The sequence below is a fragment of the Macaca nemestrina genome, chromosome 4 (assembly GCF_043159975.1).
Source record: "Macaca nemestrina isolate mMacNem1 chromosome 4, mMacNem.hap1, whole genome shotgun sequence".
Lineage (NCBI taxonomy): Eukaryota > Metazoa > Chordata > Mammalia > Primates > Cercopithecidae > Macaca > Macaca nemestrina.
In genome coordinates this window covers 172,230,074-172,253,231 of record NC_092128.1, presented here as the reverse complement: position 1 = coordinate 172,253,231, position 23,158 = coordinate 172,230,074, and the positions used below count along the sequence as shown (strand labels likewise).

At 40.4% G+C, this 23,158-nt stretch overlaps 1 protein-coding gene across 5 annotated transcripts in view; it reads right to left on the bottom strand.

The window, feature by feature from the left end:
* LOC105472770 (BTB domain and CNC homolog 1) overlaps nt 1-22,717 on the bottom strand; it is an 83,887-nt gene extending 61,170 nt beyond the window's left edge. For 2 of the 5 annotated variants that reach the window (XM_071095556.1, XM_011726303.2), the window contains exon 1: nt 22,607-22,717. The gene's annotated coding sequence lies outside the window, so the exon portion shown is untranslated. Of the gene's footprint in view, nt 1-8,506; nt 8,566-21,793; nt 21,928-21,959; nt 22,204-22,606 lie in introns of those variants that run through there. The other 3 variants (XM_011726305.3, XM_011726304.3, XM_011726306.3) reach the window with 3 other exon arrangements.
* Nucleotides 22,718-23,158: the final 441 nt, after the last annotated feature.

Here is a 23,158-nt window from a genome sequence, read left to right as displayed (position 1 = left end):
CAGGCATGTGCTGTTCCACATTCTCCATGCCCCATTCCTCAACATCTGATAGACGGCAAGTGAATTTAGTGCTTTATAACAAAGGACACTGTTCTACAAAGGTAAAGATCCTCCAACACAAAGAAGAAAATGACTGAAATGTGTCAGGCCAGATCTTGGTAATAAGTCTTTTTATACAGTAAGATTTACTTCACATTACAAATACAGGTAGGTAAAACTACCTCATTAATAACATGCAAAAACTAGGTTTTCTCAAAATGCTAAAAATAAGAAAGTTATAATTTTAAATTTTTAAAAATACATACTAACATGTAATAGTCTCCAAATATTTTTTCATCACATACACGCTATTGGCAAAAACAAGAGTACCCCCAATACCTGTATGCTTATCTATATTTTTCAGACACGTGCTACTATTCTGATATATATGTTCTGAGAAACACAGAAGTTCAAAGTAAGAAGTTAAAAGAGAAGTTCTAATATTTTCTTCCAGCACCCTAAGGCCAGAAGGGATGATACTGTGAGAAGCTTATTGGCCTTTATCCGTGTGATGCCTCATGGTATCATCCCTGCGTCATTCACTTCTGTTCTCCTGACACCTTACTGCCTGAAACATGGGAAGCCCTCAAATGGTCAGTGAATGAGTAAATGGTACTGCTTTCAGATTTGCTACACACGCCAAACAAAAATGAAAGGAGAAATAAGGACTACTGAAGTTCAGTCCCAAGGTTAAGGATCACAACTTATTTACTGATTCAGCATACCACACGAAATCACTGGTAACTTCAAAAATGAACACTAGAACTAACTCCAGTTTTGGCCCATAAAAGAGTATAAATTTATTTTTAGCAATTAGTCTTAATACTTCAGTTATCAAAACAAGGAATTAGTGTAAAGAATAATAGGGAAAACCATCAATCAAAGAAGTTTTTGTGGGTGGCACCACACACAGACCACTGCCCTCTTCATTCTTCAAGACTATACCCTACCCAGAGCACACTGCCCTCCCAACCAAGCCGGACTCCATGGCTGACCACCTGCCCTACTATGGCCCTGTACCCAAGCTCCCAGCCTCCTTATTCTTTCCTGGCATCTCGGATGCACACCCTTAAAAACTATACTAATCTTACTTTTGTAGCTCGTCATTCTTTTGAACACAGCACTGCCAGAAAACACTGTAGAAACACGCAGACTGGTGTCACTATAAATTTACAATGTGCAGTCTCAGGCTCTCGGTACTGTTTTCCAGTTTTTTGGTATGTCCCTGTCTCCTGTTCTCTGTAACAGCTTTCCACCTTGCCACGTTTCTCCTCCTGGTATCAGCATCTCTCCCAGTAAATCACCATAACTGGGACCCAACCTCAGAAAAAACAGTCCTCCCACTACCTCCACCAGGTTCCCTCTTCGGTTGAAAACAATCTGTAACGTATTCTCTTAATCCCATGCCATCCCTGCTTCTCTGGGATCCAATACCTTCTCTTAACACCCTGTCTCATATATATGCAACCTCTCCCTCTATGCTGGCTCCTTCCCATAGCGTTTGTTAATGAACGCGTTTAAGTCTCTCCAGAGACTATCCTAAAGATGTCAACTATCAATGGCAAGATTATTAAGCTCTAATTCTTCACCAGGCACTGAGCTAAGAGCTAGAGTTTCTCTCATTTATGCCTCAAAACAGCCCTGTGATGCTCCTCTATCATCCCAATTTTACAGATGTGGAAACCAAGGCTTAGTGAGAAGTATCTTGGCCAACATCAAAAGACCAGTAAGACAAAAAAGGGGAATTGCCACCAGACATTTTTAACTACTCCATCATTCTGTCTCCAGTTAGTACTCGCTGAACGCACAGTATGGAGATTCACTGCAGTAATGTGGGGACCCAGATATTACTAAAAGGTTATGCTTGAGAATAAGGAAATGGACTGCACAGACAACAAGAAAAAAAAAATTGGACCTGTGCTTCAGAAAGAGAATGACTACGGGCCTTAGACACTGAAATCTAAAGCTTCTTTGGATCTCAAGGTGACTCCACACAAATAATTCCTACACCTTTACCCTAGAGCTGCTAGTAGCCCAACTACACACATCTGTGGCCCACTGCTTCTCACCCTGCCACCAGCTGGCTATTCACCTCAAATTCCAGAGAATTCTTTGCTCAGCATCTGTTTAGGCAGTTTTCAGTAACACATCATTTCATGGGTTCAGAGCGAGCTTACAGATTTGCCACCCCTGGGCGAGATGCCAATCCCAAGTCCTACCAGCTGCAGCTGAGAGAAACTAGAGATTCAGATAGTAAAACAGCCATCCAGGAGGACCCCTCTAAGAAGGATCAGTCTCCCTTAAAGTAGATTGAGCACAGCATGCACGATGACTGATGCTGTTCACACAAGAAATCTGGAACTCATTCCTCATTCCTTCCTCAGCTGGACACCTCTATTCAATCTCTTACTGAGTCCTGCTGCCCCTGCCTCTTCACACTGAGGTCCACCTCTCTCCATCTGCATCAGCACAATTCTAATCCAAGCCATCATCAGCTCCTGCCTGGAAAAATGCTGTTTAACCTGTAACAGCTCACAAGCTCACAAATGTGCAAGTTTAGTTATATAAAATAAAGTTTCACATAATAATATTTATGCTTATTACACGCAAGTAGTCTGATACTTTCTACTCCATTCAAATTTTTTTTAAATCCCAGTTGTGATCCACTCAATTTTAAGACCCACTAATGGCCCATCACCTACGCACTGACAAATAGAGGCCCGGTGGCAAACAGGATTTAGAGTCTCAGAATTTACAATCTTACACTGTCTCGATTCAAATCCCAGCTCTGCCACTTACTAGCTATATGACCTTGGCCAAGTTGCTTAACCCACTGTCTTGGTTCCCTCATCTACAAAGTAAGAGAAAACACCACCTCACTGAGATGTTCTGAAGTTTACATGAGATGAGGAGGGAAAAGAGTTCACAGCACAGTGCTTGGTCTACAGCAACAAATAATATTAGCTGCTATTAGTGGTGATAATATTAACAAAAGCCTTATACCCCTAAAGCCCTTCTTGATCCCCTCCAATGTATTCTCTTCATAACAAAAACTCTGTATCACCTTTCAAATAAATGGCTTATGATCACTTCAAAATCCTTAACATGTCCTCAAGTCCTATGTAGTTGGGTTTTCCATCCACTAATCCAGACTTATCTCAAGCCGTTGCCCCCCTCTCTTGCTATTCTCTAGCCTGTCTCCACCTTCCTGCTCCACAGGCCCCAAGCTCCTACTGATTTCAGGGCCTTCACACACACTGTGCCCACTATCTGGACTTCTACTCTTTAGCCAGCTAACGCTTCACCTTTTAGTTCTCTGTTTAAATGTCACAACTTTGTCTGATTTGTTCTCTGCCATAACCCAAGCATACCTGTTGGACCTGGTCCAACAGAGGTACATGCTGCTGAATGAATAATTTCTTATTTTTAATACAGAAACAAAACAGAGATTATCTAGATCAGCAGTCTCCAACTTTTTGGCACCAGCGATGGGTTTCATGGAAGACAATTTTTCCCCAGATGGGTGGTGCAATGGTTTTAGGATGAAACTGTTTCAGACCATCAGGCATTAGAGTCTCACAAAGACTGTGCAACCTATATCCCTCACATGCACAGTTCACCACAGGGTTCACACTCCTATGAGAATTTAATGCTACTGCTGATCTGACAGGAGGCGGAGCTCAGGCAATAATGCTCACTGGGCAGCCACTCACTTCCTGCTGTGCAACCCAGAGGTTGGGGACCCCAATCTAGATCTTCTTCCAAACACAGCCCAGTCACCTATTCCAACATACGTGGAACAATGCCACTGAGCCAAGTATTCAGAGAAAATTTCTTGGACAGCTTTTCCAGAGCCTTGAGGGGCAAAAAAGAGGCCAGCTCATCCCTCTGGAAGTCAAAAACATACCTGCCACGACAGGCCAAAAAAGTGCAAAGATTGGCAACTATAAACATGGCCAATACAGACGACCTACAGTAATGAAAACACCTTGCCCTTTGCTTTCATTAGCATGAGGCACTACAGAAGAGTGTTCTGAAAATCATTTCTCCTAACCCTGGAAACCATCTAAGTGGTCAGCAATCCATTTTTACCCAATAACTTAACTATGTAACAACTACATCAGACAAGAACGGCACATTCACGTCCTCTAACATCCATCATGCACTTTCTAACATTTCTCAAATCTAAAAAGTAAAACACTCCAGCCTTCCAGAATCTAACATTCTATTAACTTATTAATGCTAAATTTAGATTCCTGTTACGCCTGCATTTTTCTATATTCTTAGAAATAATACCATTGTTATCATTCAAAATAAAAGTTTGATGACCTTTGGAAGTTGCCAATTCATTCACTAGTGCTGATAAATGATGAATAAGCATTTTAAAGCTTCCTACACCTCAATTTGGAAATAACTTCTGCTCTCTGCTGAATGCACATAATTTAAGTTTTGATAGTTACTACTTGACATTTTTGCTTACAAAATCATACAGGAAACAAGATGCTGTGGCTTTATCAAATTATATAATTTTAAAGATAATTTATTTAAAGGAAAAAAAACTTTTAAAAACCTAAGGTGAACACCTGATCATGAAACCAGGTCTACAATAGTTCATGTAACAGAAAGTCAGAAGATAACTTTCTATAAAGTTCCATGTGTGCAAAAGAGCTGGAATTTTATCTACCTCAAGTCAATGGACTATGTTGTGTTTTAATTCTCAATGTAGAAGGGTACAATAAATAACACTGCAAACTTTTTTTTTTTTAAAAAGGCTACCACACTTTATCTTCATTGAACAATGACAAATGTTCTTCCTACAAGTGTTAGCTGTGCCACATGATACACTAAGTGCCATGAAAACGCAAATAAAAGACTCCCTTCAATAATATAACCTAGATATGTTCAAAATGAGAACGACGCCTCTAGGTAAAAAAGATAATAATAATCATTATAATCAATTTACACAGGAGTGTGGATATCTGGAAAGGTATTTATTTGAAGTAAATCTTCAAACAAAAACTACTTTCCTGGTCAGTTTTCATTTAACCATAATATTCAATTAATGAGAACAATTATTTCACAAACAGTTCTCTGTTAGTCAAGGAGTGTGTGTGTGTGTGTGTGTGTGGCCGGCCACAAGTGGTGGCCAGTGGACATCAGGAACACTGCATATGGGCAAGTTCCAGCCTTTTTATAAAAGCAGTGCCGTGACCTGCAGCCCAGTCCATTCCTCAAAACCTGCCTTCTCCCATTTCTAGTGGCTATTGGGAATTTCCACCTTTGCCTCCTCACTGTTTCTGCCTAACATCACCTTCATCAACCTGTCAATTATTTTCACCTCACTCAATTTCAGGGCAGGATCTTCAATGACTCAGAAGACAGGCAAATTCCTCTTACTATGACATCTTTCCTAGCTCCCTAAGCCCAAGCTTCAAAATCCCCTAAGCCAGTCAGTTTCTGTTACAATATACCTAAGATACCCAAAGTCTGAGTGTTCTTCTGAAATTAGGTGAACCTTATATTCAATGTTTCAAGTGGATGGCAAAGATCCAACAGTATCCTGTGTCTATACCTTTGACTCTCCTTTAAGGGTCTTTATTTTTAAAATGATTTTAAATTTAAGGTGGAGATTTCCATAAGAAAAATTCTTTCTAAAGACATGGCTCTTCATCATTCTATAATTCTGAAAAAAACTTAACATCAAAAAGTCTGTGGAAACTTAATTCAGGACAGTGATTTAAGACAACATTCTTCCCAAAGTCCCAAGACCCGACTCGCCTGCCAGGAGCGCCTGGAAGAGTAACTCCGTGACCAAGTTGTTATTTTCTTTAACCGTTTACAGACTTAAATATCATAACTGCTTAAACATCTGTGATTTGATAATCACATTTTCTAAAGTTATTTCTCTCAGCCTTAGGAAAAGCCTTAAGCATTATTGGATAAGGTACACCGACAAATATATTTTGAAAAGGCTGAATGAAAATGGGAACCAAAAATAGTTTGAACTAAGGTAAGTAGCAGAGGAGCTTATAGCAACACCAAAAATGACGACATTGTTAGACGAGTAAATAACCTCGCAATTTACATTAGAACTGTTACGTAACTAAAGATGCCACTGCTTTTTAAAAAATGGGGTGGGAGGCAATCACTACAATTATTGCAGCTCATGATTATTACAACATCATGTGAGGTCCCATACAGGCAATATTTTTCATTGACTTTTCCTAATATTAAAAACCATATAGTTAAGTCATGGACCTTTTGTTATAGTTGCTGGATCTAAACCCATATTTGAAATTATGAAACTAAGGTTAAGCTTAGAGGAGAGGAGTCTGAACTGTTAGAGAAGTTTGAAAAACTACTTCAGAGATCAAAAATAAATGGTGTTTTACTTCCCAAACGAACAAATCCAACTTTGATAATTCTGGGTCACAAGTTTAGAAGAGCTTGGAAGTAAACACAGGAACAAAGATGAGAAGGAACATAGGAAATCCAAGCTCCAGAACCAAAACAAGACTAACAGATTCCACTGTTATACCTTTTTACTACAAAGAATTTAAGAAACAATGAAGTCTTTTATTTGCTTAACATATTTGGCTGCTACTTGATTCTGAATAGGATTGTTATCTGTTATGAAAATGTGAACTAGTAACTAGAATTGGTCCACATCAATAAAGCTTATTCACTGAATACATATTTTCTGTCATGCATTTGTCAGTCACTATTTGTGAAGCAACTTTGGGGTATGATTTAATATAGAATAAGCCATATCTATTTAAAGCATACAACACAATGACCTTTAACAACTGTATATGTGCATAAAACCACCACCACCACTCCAACCAAGACAAAGAAATTTCCATCAGTCCTCAAAATTTCACACACCCCCTCCACCAAGGGCAGTGACATGTGCCCTTCCCTGTGCTAGATTCCAGGTACCCAATAATTTGCTTTAGTGTCACTATGGATTAATGAGCATTTTCTTTTTATATAAATGGAATCACACATTATGTACTCTTCGGGTTTCTTTCACTTAATGATTCTGAGGTTCATTCATGTTGTTGCATACCTCAGATGTTCCTTTATATTACAGAATAACACTCCATTGCCGGGCGCGGTGGCTCACGCCTGTAATCACAGCACTTTGGGAGGCCGAGGCGGGCGGATCACAAGGTCAGGAGATCGAGACCACGGTGAAACCCCGTCTCTACTAAAAATACAAAAAATTAGCCGGGCGCGGTTGTGGGCGCCTGTAGTCCCAGCTACTCGGGAGGCTGAGGCAGGAGAATGGCGTGAACCCGGGAGGCGGAGCTTGCAGTGAGCCGAGATCGCGCCACTGCACTCCAGCCTGGGCTGGGCGACAGAGCGAGACTCCGTCTCAAAAAAAAAAAAAAAAAAAAAAAAACACTCCATTACATGGATATGCCACAATTTGTTTATCCATTTGACTCTGATGGACTACTGTAATAAAGACGTACCCTTGCATTGTTCTCAATTTGGGATTATTGCAATAAAGCTTTGATGAACATTTGCATGGACATATATTTCGTGTTTCATTTTTCTTGGGTAAACAACTAGGAGTAAAAGAGCTGAGTCATATTACAGGCACATGTCTAACTTTTTAGAAATTGCTGAATAGTTTTCCAAAATGACTGTATCATTTCACCTTGCTACCAGCAGTGTACGACAATTCCAATGTATGGCAATTAATGAGAATGCGCTACATAAGACGTGTCCATCCCTTTGAATGTGAGGACTGTTTTGCTTCATCTGTGGTGGTAGATAGCATGAAAATCATGCATGGACTTTTTTTTTTTCTTCTTTGTAGCTCGTCAGCCATCGTTGTTAGTGTATTTTATCTGTGGCCCAAGACAATTCTTCCAATGCAGCCCAAGGAAGCCAAAAGGTTGGACAGCCATGTTCTACATTCTCATTAACCCTTGGTATTGTCATCTTTTTAATCCTGCCTATCCTAATATGTATGGTGGTATCTCACTGTGGTTTTACTTTGCATTTCTTGATCAGTAATGGACGTTGAGCCTCTTTACATGTGCTTATTAGCCATTTGTATATCTCCTTTTGTGAAATGTCTAATTCTTCTGGGCTTTTTAATTCTTATCAAATTCTACCGTAAGAGCTAGTTGAATTCTGATTAGGACTGCAGTGAAAATATAGATCAATTTGGGGAGAACCAACATCTAAAAAACTGAGTCCTCCAGTATATAAATAGGGCATCTATCTTCATTTACGTAGGCATTCTTTATCTCAGCATTATTATGATCTTTTTAGTAAAGAGGGCTTGTGAAGCTTTTGCTAAATTTATTCCTCAGCATTTAATGTTTATAGTTACTGCAAATAGAGTTGGGTTTTTTAACTTCATTTTTTTTTTTTGCTGCTATTGTGTAAAAACAAAATTATCATTTTAAATATCAACTGTGAATTCTGCAACCTTACTTAATTTGCTTACCAGTTCAGATAGCTGCTTTGTAGATTCCATAGGATTTTCTAGGCACACAGTCATGTAATCTGCAAACACAGACAATTTTACTTCTTTCCCACCTTTATGCTTATTTCTTTTTCTTCCCTTATTGCAATGACTGAATAGTGAGAGTGGTGACAGTGGGTATCCTCATCTCATTCCCATATAAGGAAAGTGTTAAGTATTTCACCACTAAATATGATGTTAACTGTAGATTTTCTAAGATGAGCAACTAATGGGCAGAGAGGCGGGTGCAATTGTTACTATCCCACTTAAGGCTCCCACAAGAAAGAGGGGAGGGGAAAAAAGCAAAGAATGAAAATTCCCCCAACGCATAAAATTTCCCAACTCAGCCTCCTCCAAGGTTTGTCTACACCAGTTTCTAAATACTTACACCTCAGATACCCCTAAAATCCCACAATCATAGGCTGAAGATCAAGAGAGAGTTGTTATCAGGGAGCACAAGTAAGGACATAAAGACTTTTCCAGAAACTGTCAAACGGCAGCTAGCTGCTCTAGGAATACCTATGGGTGGGACAGCACAAAATATTAACAGCACTTTATAACTTGAGGACTCCACTGTCAGTTGAGCATGTCACTTTACATCTCTGTGACAATTTTTTTTTTCTGGCAATCTAGGAACAAGAATAGTACTTTTGGGGGAGATCCAAATGAAATAATATATTTAATCTTCTTAGGACAATGTCTGGCACATAATGAGTGCTTAATAATCATCAGCTATTATTTGAATTTGATGCTAGAAATGTTTTTTGAGTAGCACAGGGCAGCACTGAAACTGTAGGGAAAGAAATACAAGACTCCACTACTCAGCTCAGTGCCCAGTATTGACACAGCATTGCTATAACACAAACAAAACTGGCTAACTGGTTTTCAACTTTTAGAATAGACAAATAATGGGAGACTTAATTGTAACTATAGCATAGAATGTAAATACTATTAACCTTGACAAAATAAAACAGGCTGGGAGACAGAATCAGGGAGAATGGGAATAGTATTTCCATACAACTTACAATGTGCAAAGTCAAAAGGCACTGCCTTCAATTAATGAGACAAGAAAAAGAAATAGAAAAAAAAATGTTTAGAGCTGGAGTTGCAGAGGTGATCAAGAGTAGAAGTGGAATTAATAATAAGATTACAAATACACGTGGGGGGATAGTAAAGGAAATCATCGTCCACAGTAAGTCAACAGATAATGTCTTAGGTTGATAAAATGAGATATAAACATCTTAGAAAGACAGAGGTATCCACCAAAAAAATTAAATAGCAGAAATCAGTAAACATTGCACATAACTCTGAAGCAGAATTAGGGGGTGAGGTGTAGCAGATAAGGTTGTTCTCTGTACAAAAAAAAAAAAAAAAAAAAAAAAAAAAAAAAAAACCAAGAACATGTATTACTTTGACTAAAAACAAACTTAAAATGTTTAAATAGTAAACAAAAGTAGCAAAATGTAAATTGTTGATAACTTGGTTGCAAGTATTAGTGTAACTTTTTAGGAGTCTTCAAGTAGAAAAGGCATTTGATAGAGAAAATTTTGAACTGAAATGATTTTAACAGAACTAAGAGATGGAAAGAAAAAAAATACAGAAAGACATCTTGTTTGGGTACGATGTTATACATACTATTTAATACTGGCAAATACTAATTTAAATCAGTTAAAAATTTAAGGGTATCCTCCAGAAAAATGAGCTGTTGAACCGCCAAATCACTAAAGCACCGGTTCTCCGCCTTACAGAATCTGATGAAATCTATTGAACTTCCACCAGAAAACTAAGCAAATAATAAAATTTTGCATTTGCCTTTAATGGAACTGATGAATAATGGATCCTCTCTTAAAATTTATTGACCCTCCTTATACCCCTTGATCTGTAATTCTTTGCTATCCTGTACTGAATTTCCAAAAGGAACCATTTATACTCACACTCTCTTCCCAATTTCATTTGAGCCCGCTCAAACAAGCCTTTGCCCTCCACTCCATAGAAACAATTTAGTGAAGCTCAACAGCTTCCACATCACCAAATGGCAAATGTTCAGTCTTCTTACACAGCATCTCAGCAATATTTAACAGGTTGATCATTCCTTTCCTGAAACCTTGTCTTCACTTGGCTTCCAGGATCCTCTAGTTTCTTCTTTGCACACACTCTCTAGGTGAACACATCTGGACCCACAGTGGAGATATGATTACTGCACAGACTTGCTGAACACTCTCATATTCGTATCTGGTCCAATGTTGAGTTCTCTGTTGAATTTCATACTCATACAGCCAACTGCACACTCAAATTACTACCTGTATGTCTAACAGGCATCACAAATTCAGTAGGTCCAGAGATCTTGGTTGCCACCCTCATCACCATGCCTTGTTATGATATTTATTAAAATATTAGCATGGTAAGATCTAGCTAATTTTTATTTTTTTTTGTTTCTGCATTCAAATTCTTAACTATATAATCAGAAAAATGCTGGAATAAATAACTATAAACAAACAAAAAATGTGCCCTGGTTAAAAAAATAGTTCACATTTATTTTGACTGAAATCTCCCAAAGATTGCCGATTATGTTTTCCCCCTTTAGAGCAGATATTTCCTACAGACAATTGGTTTGTCACTACATGGTAAGGCTCTAAAACTTAACAGATTCTTCACAATAAATTACTAAAGAATAAATTAAATTTTATAGAAACCTAAAATAAAAAGAAGACTTGGTGTTTAAAAAAAAAAATGAGAGAACCCTGCTATAGGAAAATGAGAAGGAAAGACCCATCAAGGCAAGTCTAGCCACGTGAACAAGGGCAAATGCGCATGTGTGAAACTGAACAGATAGCCTAAGTAGGTAGCTCCCACCCTATCTGTCTCACGAAGCTCTTTGAAAAATATGAAGTGTTGAACACACAGAATTATTAAGGACAACAGGAAATCAAGGTTTAGGTTATTTTAAGGCTACCAGCAGCCCTGAATAATCAGATTAACGCTCTACTGGTATCATCAACTGTGTGATCTTCCGTAAATTACCTGGCTTAACACTTCCTATAATAAAAATTCAGTTAAGCTTAATAAGTATCTCAAGATAAAATGAAAATATTAAAATTGCACAAGTCTGCCCAAAATAACTGCTAATTTCACAGACCTAAAGAATTTCCAATTAAAAGAGCACATTCATCCAGGATGACCCGCTTCTGTTACAGATAAGGAAACTACAGCCTTGAGAAGGGCAATAATTTAAAGATTGAAAAGCTCTCTGCTCCCAAGTCCAAATATTACATTTCAATTCATGTTACACAACTCAAGTGGTATGTAGGGGAGGAATAGGTAAAACTGAGGAGGGATGGAAGAACAAGGAGTACAAGAAATACCCCAAGTATCCTGTGTGTGATGAGAACGAACGCTATTAGACAAACAGATTAAATGGACATTTGTGGAACAACAAATTTCCCCTTATTAATCAGTATTTGGTGGCTTTTTTTTTTTTTTTTGAGACAGAGTCTCACTCTGTTCACCCAGGCTGGAGTGCAGTGGTGCAATCTTGGCTCACTGCAATCCCTGCCTCCCAGGTTCAAGTGATTCTCATGCCTCAGCCTCCCAAAGAGCTGGGATTACAGGCGAGCACTACCACATCACCACACCCAGATAATTTTTTTATTTTTAGTAGAGACAGGATTTCACTATGTTGGCCAGGCTGGTCTCGAACTCCTGACCTCAGGTGATCTGCCCGCCTCGCCCTCCCAAACTGCTGGGATTACAGGCGTGAGCCACCACAGCAGGGTCTGGTGAATTAATTTCTAAATAACACTCACTAGATTATATAACCAATCTCATGCATCACTGAAAGGAACCTGACACTAAACTGTGCTCAACTTAAATCATCAAGGTCTATAGTTATACATACTACATATGGAAAACTAGAAGAAAAGAACGCTAGAAAGTATTTCACTATGAGTTACTTTCAATATAGAGGATTAAGCATCCATGTACTATTTTCATAATGAAATAAAGATTCTTCAGATGCCATCTTGTTTTCAAACTGTAAAAATTATAACCATAATTCGTATTATTTAGGAGGTGAAAGCCCTAAAACTAGTTGATGGCCAAAATGACCCCCTATAGGTTTAAGAGTTGACACACACAGTATGCACAGTAACTGAAAAGACAAAATAAACAAAAAAAGTGCTCTTCAAATTCCTAATTATACACCAACTCACAATAAAAATGAGTCAAAAAGGGGGGTGGGGGGAGGTGCTTAAGAGTATAAAAAGAATGTTAACAATTTTAATTAAATAAAGCAGAAGTTACCGTACAGCAATCAGTATATCACATGAATCACAAATCTGAAACTGTTTTATTCAAGTAGAGATACTAAATTGAAATGCCTTATTTAAAAACAACCAAATCCAATAATCCCTAACAGCCACCATAGGGCCACAGTTTCTCAATATACATAGCTAAAACTAAAAACGTAAGTCTATTTTTCACTATTTAACTTGAGAGTCAAAATAATTATTTCTAAAATGAGGATTTCCAAGCTACAGATTTTGCACCAGTGATCTCAGTAACTACTTTTCATTATATGATAACCACAAGATTCAGCCAAATAAGGAACAATATGTGGCCTATAAATAAAGCTGAAATATATCTCAGTTTAAATAGCATTTAAGGAACTACTAAGTAGGTAAATACTACTGCATTTATCTGAGACAAAAATTACATTGGTAGTGTAAGTCTTTCTAAATTCTATCCAAAAAAATAATACCAGTTCAGAAGCCTATTCTGGCCATTTATCACAGTCTATTTGTTACTCTCAAAAAGAAACAACCATTGAGCAATTACTTTGCATTTTGTAAATTTACAACACTCAAGTGTTTAGGATTTACATTATTTGTCTGCCTGTGTTTCACAGCACAGGAAGCACCCAAACCTGGGATTGAGAAGGAACAAGAATGAAATATAAAAGTGCTTTTACACAGTGACCATACTTGTAACAACACACACAGGTGTCCCCCTTATCTACAGGGGATACATTCCAAGAACCCCAGTGGATACCTGAAACTTCAGATAGTAACGAACCCTATATATACTATGCTTTTTCATCAAGTACAATAAGAGATTAATAATAATAAAACACAACTATAACCATATACTGTAATAAAAGTTATGTGAATGTGATGTTTCTCAAAATATCTACTGCATTTAGTATTTTTGGACTTCATTTGACCACGGGTAACAAACTGCTGAAAGTGAAACAGTGGGTGAGAAGCCTACTGTATATCAAAATTGCTAAGAGAGTAGATTTAAAGGTTCTCACCACACACACACACAAAGGTAAGTGAGGTAATGGACATGTTAATTAGCTTGATTTAATCTTTCTACAATGTACACATACAGCAAAACAGAAAAATTAGGAGTACTACAAGAATACTGTATAAACTTAAGGTGGCATTAATTTTGAAGTCTGAAAAGAATGACTAATAAGCTAACCACGGTACAGCTTTCCCTTCGAGGAGTGGAATGAGTGTGTAGAGAAGGGAAGATGTTCCTGTTTGTACTCCTGATTCAAGAATTTGGGTTCTAAAGAATCCTGACCCATCTAGCCAATGAATTAACCGTTCTATCTGAGCCAGGTTGGCCTCAGCACTCGGTGCAAGCCATATAGACCACAGGTGGGTGTGCACTATCGACTGAGGGACAGAGTAGTCCTCTTGGTATACACATAATCAGAAACTACCAGATATAATTATATGTTCTCCTCTCCCTGAAAGGAATAAGACAATGGCAGGGAACTTTTGAAATGTTTAAAGTACTGAAAAAAATTTCTTTCTTTTATATATATTTATTGGAAAAATTGGCATTTTCAATTTTTAAATAATTTTTAAATAAACCATTGATTTGATTTGATTGTAAAAGTGCTACTTGATCATAGAAGGAAATGGCATATAAAAGGAAAAAAAGTCACCTAAAATTCCACATCCAAAGACAAGCATATTTTATTTTTCTCCTCAGAAGTTTGTATCTATGTGTAGTGGTGGCTAGTAGACAAGGATGTCACCGTTAACTGCACAATACCATTCACCCCCTCACTTTCTAACCAAACCCTGATTGTGCTCACATATCTCTCTCAACCAGAGGCCATCAACTTCCCAGTAAGCAGACCCCAGTCACAACCTAAGATGAATCACAATCCATTTATGCCAATCACAGCTGTGCTATTCCCCCTGACCTTGACTCATTTAGGCACTGGCTGGTGTGCAATGATGACCTATGAAGAGAGGAGAGAGGGACAGGGTAGCATCTACTATGAGGCTTTAGGGGAAAGTTTTTCTCACTGATAGAAACAAGCTAGGAAAAAAAAAAAGTGTCTCTTCTTCCAGGAAACTTAGTCATATTTTCTTGTGACACTTGAACTTGTGGCAGCCATCTTGCAACCATAAGAGGAACTTGCCAAGGACAAAACAAGGACACTGCCTTTCCATTGACTGGATTTTTAGACACACACACACACACACACTTCCTGACCTAACTTCCCCCTACTAAAATCTATCTCTCTACTCTTATTCACAACTAAGCTTCTCAAATTGAGTTGATACAAGCTGTTTCCTCCACTAACCTATGCATTCATCATTAAACATCCCTAAGGCTTTCCTGATTTCCCAAAACTTAGGCTTCTAACAGTCTATGGTTCCACAGCATGTTTTACTATGTTGCTACTATAGCATGATATGGGAATGGTTTGCCTATTAGACTGTAACTTCTGAAAAGTTCATTATTGCCAGTATCTGGAAAAGTTCCCAGCTTATAAAAGCCTAAATATTTGTTTCATAAGTTAAATGTAAACCAAATGCCTAACATGTAGGAATGCCAAAAATACTGAAATGAATTTAGCAACCCTATTGTCCACATACACCGAAAGTTAAATATGTGTTTGTGTGAGTTTGGGGAGAACAGCAACAGGAACAGGGAGAAATGAGAACAAAGGGCCTTAGCCTTGAAACTTAAAAACACAGTTCTTCCTCACTCATCAGAGATTAGAGAGCTGTTCCAAGCTAATTCAACAAAAAAGAAGAGGCTGTTTCCACACTGGCATGTGAGAAGCAGTGGTAGCATAGCTCTCTAGAATCTCAGCTCCTCCGCTATTTGTGACCACTGTTGCCAACCTGCTCAGAGAAGAAAAGGCAGCCCAGCCCTTCTGGGGTCTGGAAAAGATAAACTAGTCCAAAGACAGGAGGCCCTCAGAGACAAAACACACTTCAAAATATACCTACAGCTTGAATAGCACTTGTGACAGTCCTTTACCACCAAAAGACAACGAAGTAGGGAAAGTTAATCGTAACTATATGCTCATCCCCAAGTAGCATTTCCTTTGACTTCTCTGGATGACAACTGAAATTGAAGGCATGCCAGCAAAGAACCCGAGTCAGCTGGGCAAAATGCTTTTTACTTCAACAGTCTCTTGCTAATGTGAAAGAAAAAAAAAAAAGATTACAAGAGCCAAAAGCTTCTTTTTTCTTACTTCTTTTAACCTGAATGATGACTCTTACCTAGGTGAGTACCCAGAGCCAGGCCAAAAATATACCTCAGAAAAACAGTCGATAAAGAGACATCAGGTACGCTGGAAATTGAAGAGGTCTGCGCCAACATCAGATAACCACTGTACGTTTTTTAAAATAATATTTAAATATAAAATACACATTAATGAAATCATAACCTAATAAATCATTCAATCTTTTATAGTTACACATTTTATAATAAACTGATGGATGAGCCACTGCACTAATTTAGCTGACTTCCAAAAGACGCTGGCACACTTTAGAAAAGGAATAAGGCATTAAGTATATGAAGATATCAGTAAAGAGGAAGTTGGATGGATAGGACCATCCAATAGGACCCTGAGGAGTTCACCTCCTTAGGACAAAAATACCTCCCTAGGGTCCTGGAGACAGATAAGTCAATAAAAAGAAGAGATAACTGGAAAAAAGGTGTGCAGGCGGAGGGAGGGACACTTCCCTTACTATACTATTTACTCTATAGCCTTGGAGGTAGGCTATTACTAATGTCCAGGCTACAAAGGAATTGAAAGCATTTTTTAGTGTAATTCCACTTTAACGAAGGATGGGGAAGTAGAGTGCAACTGTCCACTATGACCTATCTGATCTAAAAAAATGATAAATTTAAAAAGTGAAAATAACTTTACCTGATAGAAACTGGGAATAATTAGGGGCCAGGCACAGTGGCTCATGCCTGTAATCTCAGCACTTTGGCAGGCAGAGGTGGGTGGATTGCTTGAGGTCAGAGTTCGAGACCAGCCGGGCGCGGTGGCTCAAGCCTGTAATCCCAGCACTTTGGGAGGCCGAGGCGGGCGGATCACAAGGTCAGGAGATCGAGACCACAGTGAAACCCCGTCTCTACTAAAAAAAAAAAATACAAAAAAAAAAAATTAGCCGGCGCGGTGGCGGGCGCCTGTAGTCCTAGCTACTCAGGAGGCTGAGGCAGGAGAATGGCGTGAACCCAGGAGGCGGAGCTTGCAGTGAGCCGAGATCGCGCCACTGCACTCCAGCCTGGGCAACAGCATGAGACTCCGTCTCAAAAAAAAAAAAAAAAAAAAAACAGGAGTTCGAGACCAGCCTGGCCAACACGGTGAAAACCATCTCTACTAAAACACAAAAATTAGCTGGGCATGGTGGGGGGAGTGCCCCGTAATCCCAGCTACTACAGAGGCCGAGGCAGGAGAATTGGTTGAACCCAAGAGGCGGAGGTTGCAGTGAGCTGAGATCACACCACTGTACTCCAGCCTGGGCGACAGAGTGATACTCCATCTCAAAAAAAAAAAAAAAAAAAAACTGGGAATAGTTTGTTACAAAAATATTAACTTGAACGATGACTTTCCTAAGGCATTGAGAAAAGTGTTTACAATTACTTTTCAGATAACATGATCTGCACAAAATTTCAGCTATATTAATGTAACATTTTCTAAATTGTGCTGGTATTGAGAAAGGAACCAGCTGCCAGCCAATTTCACTACATGCCCACTGTGCTCCTACACTGGTCATTAACAACCAAGATTCTGGCTACCACTATTTCTTCTTCCTCATGTTTGCTTCAAGACAGCTTTTATTTTCCAATGAATATTTTCTAACCTGTCCCTGATCCTAAATAAAACGAAGAATCTGCCCTACAGGAGTGATGATATTCAAAGTATTAGACGTATAAGACATTTTACATCTAGAAAACCAAATTATATTGTGCTCAATTCAATTCTAAGCCAATTATGGGTAAAAATAAGTCACAAGACAAGTTTTATGTCTATCTTAGGAGATGAACTAGAATTACTTAATTCCAGCTGCTTTCTCAATAATCACACCAATGATAAAAAAAAAAGTAGAAAGCTAAACAATCAAAAGAATTTTAACTCAGTGTACACTTACAAGGTACAATACACGATGTTCTCTCCTTTAATCTGTTAAACATTCCCAAGTTTCAAAACCACAGAACTAGAATGAACACATATCATACCACCCAGTTCAGCAACCAACAGTTTATTAAAGAAACACAGCCAAGGTATATTCAGTGTGCCATAGGAGATAAAACAGAAAGACACAGATTCTCACCATCAGGAAACTTACACTCTGGTTCAAAGAATGGTCAATAACACAACCTTTCTGAATTACTAACAGGTACAAAAAGCTATATGATAAATACATCCGTTGTATTCATATCCATTTCATGGATAATTTTTCTGTATTAGTATGGGCATATCATCTAAAGAAAACATAATACTTAGAAGAAACAAATTGGCATACAAATTTACATTCCAAATGTTTCCAACAAACTGGATAGGGCCCAGGAATATGTACTGAGAAGTTAGTTCTGTTCTGGTGTTAACAAGAAGGGAGGGGTGGACAGGTTACTAAAGCTGCCAGGCCACAATGTCAACTACAACATGGAAAAGACTAGCGAAAGAATAGCAAGTGTTTTGATTTCGTAAAAGCCAGTTTCAATTAACTGGTTAGTGACTACCTCAAGCACTCTGCTGAGACTAAGATTCCTTTAAGTAAAAAGCTATGTCCTGTGTTCCTTGCCGTCAGAAGTTGAATGTATGTTTGAGATGGTGCTACTGACTTAACGTTAAGAGTGTTCCCCGAGTTGTTTTTCCAGTAGCAGCAACCTGCGCTGCACTCCTCAGTCTCACTTGTGATCAATGGCGGCAAATCAGCTCTCAGCAGCTACGAAACATTGCTGTGTAACTAAGTACTTCCCTGATTCTGAACAACAGATAGTAACACCTAACACTTATTGATGGTTCTCATACAGCTGGCACTGTTCTAAACACTTACCCCGTATTAACACATTTAATCCTCACAACCATCTCTCTGATAAAGATTCTACTATCACCATCCCTGCTTTACAGAGGAAACAATGAGGTACCAGTTACCAGGCAGAAGGGCTTGCCCAAGGCTTTAAAGTGGGTGACACAACCAGAACCTGACCTTCAGCAGTCTGGCTCCAGATCTACTTTTAACCATTCTGCTTACTGCTTCTTTTGTCAACCGTACAGTGATCAAACCCAGACTTCAGTTATGTTAATGCACTGTGTAAGTCAGGTGCCTGGGCTGCAGGCTAGTGTGACAAGTCAATGTTTTATCTGCAGTCCTGAAATGTTTACTCCCTCCAAGGGGTGTGGATTCTGGCAAACTGCACTCAAATTACCCATACCTTAGCCATCAGTACATTACCTCATTTGACATTATTTTAAAACAAAACAATCTCAAAAATCATCGTTCCACCACATAAAATAAACCCTGTTTAGAATGCTCAGGGAGTGCAGGTTTTAGGGTTAAGACAATTCTCTCATTAACAGAACATAAGTCAGAAAATTAGAAGAGGTGGTGATTCCTAAAACGTAAGTCATAGAGAGATCAGCACAATGAAGAGAATCTCTGACACGTGGTAATTTTAAAGGGTTTTGCAACTGTTATTCTGAGCATCATCTCTCACAGTACAGGTGTGTAGAAGCCACATGGCACATGAGATTTAACTGAACGGTAAATACCACCCTCACTGCCGCCACCCGCCACCAGCACTAGCAGGAGGTTGATATTCAGAATAAATGCTACTTTCCAAGGGATTCACTGAATCTGTCGTCTTATTAATCTTCATTAAGCAAGTGTAAGCTTGGCCAAAAAAAAATACAAAAAAAACAAGACTTCGAGGAGTGACAGTACAAAGTAATTTTTACAGAATGTGTGATATACATATTACACTCTATATACATACTACACTCCAATGTGTGGATCATCTTCGAGTATTTCCATTGCACCTTTTTACATTTCACTGCACTTCAGATAACAAACATTTAAACAAACCAACCAGTGAGCTTGTCTCCAAATTCAAAATACAGGTTACCAAATGAAATTTTGTATTTTTTGTATTTCCATCCCCAATATCAACAATGTAACAAGAAGTTTACACTCAAACTTCTAATCTTTAAAGTAAAATATACAGACAAGAGAACTACCTATAAAATAAAACTTAAATGGAATATTAAGGACAGTCTGAAAGAACTCTTAGGAGGAAACCATAAAAGAACAAGCATTCCGGTTGCTGAAAGAATGTTATTGACAGTGGTTAACAGGCTATGTTCCCCCAACAACAAACGGGTGGAGGGCATGCACGCGCATTATATAATATGAATGCGCTATTGTTAGTCTGTATTTTTAAGTTTAATGTCTTTCTTATATTAAATAGAAGGTTTTAAAAGTTTTAATATAGTGTTTCCACATGAAACTCCTTGTACCCCACCTTAGAGGCCCTAATACTTACAATATTCATGATTTCTAATCTCCTCTAGTCCCAGACATAAAGGAACAAAATAAATATAAAAATTTATATTTATATATAAAAAAGTTTTTCCTAATATAAAATGTTTTAAATGAACTATCATTAATAGGAATCATCATTTTTTCCACCAAAGGGTCAAATTCCCAGCTCTACATTGCCCATTCCTAAACTTTGTTTGCAATGAGGATTCATAAATATTTGGGCTGTGTGCTCCTTTTTAAAGCAAGAAGCAATGGCACCAGGTGTAAAGGCAGTAGTGTCACACAATCAAGACAATGAGACAGGTATTTATGGTTGGCCATTCATTAAACAGCTCTTTCCAGACTTGACCCAATGAGACCTGTTAATTCCACCCATACTGTGCTTACCCTCCTCTGACTCTTGAAACTTCTTGTGTATGCATGAAAAGCCAAGGGTCTTGAGAAACAGCAAGTCCCCTCTGTGTACTCATAACCAAATTTTTATGAAGCACAAATTAAGCTCACTGCTTGAAATTTATAGACCACGTAACAAAAACCACAAAAAGGAAACTAAGTCCAGTAAGAGTAGCAAATATTTTTGTTACAATATTTTTTATTGGGTTACCCCTAGCTGCAAATTTCTTTCCCAGTTTCAGCTCTCTCCAGCGCAAATTTCTTCTCAGACAGCAGGTCACGAGACTCTGGGTTTAAACACCGCCTCAGTGCTATTGGCCACTGCCTAAGAGTGCTCTTCCACTTCACCCACCGATAAGTTGGATCAAAACAACCCCAGCTGGGTCCCCTTCAGCCTTCTGAAGCAACCCCTCTAGAGCGCTCCTTGGCCTTTTATAGTGGAGGCATGTGATGAGTATCTGCACCAGCTGTTTCTAATTACCTCTCAAGCTGGGGCGAATGACTCAGCAACCCAACTTTTTAAAGAGTCATCCTACCTTGCTAATCAACCAACATACTGAACAATAGTAAACCACTTGACAGAACCATAGGTTAAACAGCAATACAAGATTCACTACACCAAAGCCACCCTACTCCAAGCTGACTCACCAGGAGCCTTTCTTCCCTAACCTTCCTTAAGATGTCCAAAGGCAGAAGTGGCAAGTGCCTTCAAGCCAAGCCCAGCCCAGCCCTTGCACCACTACCCAAAGACCAGGAAGAAGCAAGCCTCTTTCCATTTCTCTGCTTGGCTATGTGAAGCGCTCAAGTGCTCTGCCACTAACACATCTGGGATTTCCACCCTTTATCCTTCTGAACTGCATTCAATACAAACCCTCTGATGTAAAGTGTGTTCAAATATGTGACCAAATTCCCATAGCATCCTCCATGGGTAACAGTCCATACCCCTATACAATTTTCCAAAAAGCAAAGCATCCTACAAAACATTCTTTGTTCCTCCAAGCCTGACACTGTAGCTCGTTTTCCCCATACACGTTCTTTCACAATTACTACTACACTTTACCTGGAATCAAAACAAGTTTAACGCAGAAGCCTCACTCCATAAAAGCATTCCGCACAATTCTACTCAATGACATGAAACTGCCGTGTAAGAATGAGGAAGCAACGGCACTCGTGTTACATTACACGAGCACAAAGCTGGTGTCTCCAGAATCAACGCCCACTCTCACCATATTGTGCGAGGCTTAATTACAACGCGTGGGCAAAACTCCAACAAAGGGAGTCCTGGGATCTCCGGTCCCCAAAACCAGTCTTCGCTAAATCCATCTCAGCACGGTGGCCTTCTCTCCCCAGGCACAAACTCGGCTTTTCTTACGCGATTCCACGCGCGACAGGCACCAGGCTGAGTAGACGCGAGGCTGGGCATAGCGGTGGGAGGCGGCGGAGAACAATACGGGGCCCCAGCCGCGAGGGCGGTGCTGATGTGTCACAGCCCGGGCGGGCCGCGGGCGAGGGGCTGGGCTGGCGCCCGAGGGCGGGGAGCGGGGGTGGGGCAGGGACCCCGCGGCCCCTAGTCCCCGCCCGCCCCGGGTAAAGTACGGCGCGCGCGGGTAAACAACAGCTCCTGCCGTGCAGGGGGTTCGGGCGCCGACGGGACGCCCCTTCCGGCGTCGCGGCCACTTCCAGAATCCCGGCCGCCAGCGCCCCCAGCGAGCCCCGCTACGCGCCCCCCGCGCCCCGCCCCGCCCAGAAAGAGCCGCCCCCGGCCCGCCCGCGCCTCCCCCGGACCTGTCCGCGGGCCTCCCCTCACAGGCCCGCGGCCCTGACCGCGCCAACCCTCACGGAGAAGGGCCGGCGGGACTGCCGAGCCACTCACCGGAGCTGAGGCGCGGCGCGGCCCGACTGACTGCAGCGAGAGCGCCTGGCGGGCGGCGAGGGCAGCGGTCAGGTGACTCACTCCTTCCGCGCGGCCAGCCGCCCCCTCCCTTCTGCGCCGCTCTGCTGCCGCCACCTCGCGGCGCCAAAACCCCGCCCGCCCGCTGGAGGCCCCGCCCCCGCCGCCGAAGCCCCGCCCCGCCGCCCTCGAGACCTCTGGCAGCGAACTAGCTAGCGCAATAGCGCGGGCCGGGGTCGCCGCGGCCGGAAGCCCGCGCAGAGGGATTGCAGGGTCGGGTCGTAAGGGGCGGGGCGGGTCGTAAGGGGCGGGGCGGGCCTCGGGGAGGCGGGGGTGGGGTCCCCGGACCTCCGCGCGTGGCACAGCCCGCAGCCTGAACTGACTCCCACTCCAGGACCACCTCTCCTCTCCCTTCTGAGGGCAGAACAGAAAGGCCGAGCTCCTCCTCGCCCCGGGAGCTGCAGGACGCCCTAATTCAGCCGAGTCGTCGCGTGCCCGGGTGCCCGCGAATAGCAGGAGAGAGGACGGGCGCTG